Source organism: Suricata suricatta, chromosome 4 (assembly GCF_006229205.1).
Source record: "Suricata suricatta isolate VVHF042 chromosome 4, meerkat_22Aug2017_6uvM2_HiC, whole genome shotgun sequence".
NCBI classification, from domain to species: domain Eukaryota; kingdom Metazoa; phylum Chordata; class Mammalia; order Carnivora; family Herpestidae; genus Suricata; species Suricata suricatta.
The window spans coordinates 37,354,676-37,356,484 of NC_043703.1; the positions used below are offsets into that span (position 1 = coordinate 37,354,676).

At 39.5% G+C, this 1,809-nt stretch overlaps 1 pseudogene; it reads left to right on the forward strand.

The window, feature by feature from the left end:
• The first annotated feature begins 665 nt into the window (after positions 1-665).
• Positions 666-1,142, forward strand: LOC115290489 (annotated as a pseudogene).
• Positions 1,143-1,809: the final 667 nt, after the last annotated feature.

Sequence of the window (1,809 nt, forward strand, 5' to 3'; positions counted from 1 at the left end):
CCCTCACTTGACAAGTGAACTAAAGATACTTTTCTATTACACATAGATCTTTGTATTCATGTTTGCAGAAGATGGTGAATGCAAAGCAGAAGTAAAAATTTACTCAATTCTCCTGCTTTTATAGATACAGAAAAGAGAAATGAGGCTGCTTCATACTGCCTTACCACCACCATTACCATTTGTATATTAGTGAATCAAATGCAGCATTTTGTTTGTAGGTTTTAAAACCTGACAGCAATAATGTACAAATTAAAATTATTTAATTGAGGAGGTTCTTGCTAGGCAATTTCTAAATAGTCTATGCAAAGGTCTCTCTATCCATGGGGACTTTAATGGTAAATAAAAGTAACTGTCTGTCCATTGTGGTCATCATCACTGATAGTTTAGACCAAACACCACAGGGAGCATTTTATATTGTGGAAAAAATCAGAATGCATGATCATGCGATTACAAAGGCAGAAAGGTCTCTACATCTTCAGGTAACTACAAAAAATGGAATATTTTTAAACCTGACATATGCAGCAAGAGTCCCTGAATGCCTAATTACTTGATAATATTGAGAGCCTTTAAGACTGTAAAGATGCTATTGAGTGCCTGCCCCATAATAGCAGGGAGTGGCTCCTGACTGTCAGATTAATGTGAATCAGGAAAACTATGGCTGTCTTCTCTGCACTAGAAGCATCTGTCCTGCCACAGCCCCTCATTCTCTGAAAATGTACACTTGTGCAAAGTTCTTCTCCACCCCTTTCTTGGTCAGGAGCACCACTCTGCTGTTGAGCGGATCACTGTCTGCAGTGGTGCCTTTAAAAGCACCAGAGACACTGACAGATGAAAGCCTCAGCAGCTTGGCAATCCTGCTCATTTAAATGACCTCATTTAAATCTAGCTGCAGCTTCCAAACCAGTGCCTTTTCAAGGCACATTGACATAGCAGCCAAGTTCACTGGGGCTAGGGCTGCCTTGGTAGTGGTGGCTGGCTCTCTGGCTACAAATGGGATTGTGTTTGGGAGTCTCATCACTGGTTTTGTCAGGAATCTTTCTCTGAAGCAAGAGCTTTTCTACACCATTCTGGGCTTTGCCATCTCGGAGGCCATGGGGCTCTTTTGACTGATGGTGGCCTTTCTCATCCTCTTCACCATATGAAGGAGCCATCTCTGCCTCCCATAGGTCTTTCTCCCATGCCTTGTCTGCCCTGTATGTTCCTTTTTCTATACCTCCCAGGCAGTCTGGGGGGAGTGGTTGGCTCAGTTTGGCAGAGGGAAGACAAATTAATACTGTATTAATAAGAAAAAGAAAAGAAGGAAAAAATATTTTGATTTTCTGATGCATTGAAGTTATTGACTCTAGAAGCTAAAATCAGAGAGGAGAAAAAAACGGATTAGGAAGTTATATTATTTCATATCAAAGTCATCTCAGTACTTTTTTCACTACTAGAAAGATGTCAGGAATATCCATGCAATATAATCGTTTTAAAAATGAAGTTTAGGAACTATGCACTCATCACTAAGTGAATAGAAAGGCAGCAAAAAGTTATAGACACCATTTTTTAGTGTGGCTGCCCACTGACAAATGGGTGTACTAATAATGTAAAGCCTAAGAGAAATGAATACAGAGATTATGACTGATAATTTGGATTCTGTCTTGCTTTTACTTTTTTCTATACTGAATCTTTCTCTGTCCTCCTTCATCTCAACTACCTGATAAGCTTAATATCCTTTATGTTTAAATTGAAGTATCTGTTCATTATTGAGGTGCCTGAGTAGCTCAGTCAGTTAAGTGTCCAACTCTTGATTTTGGCTCAGGCTACAAT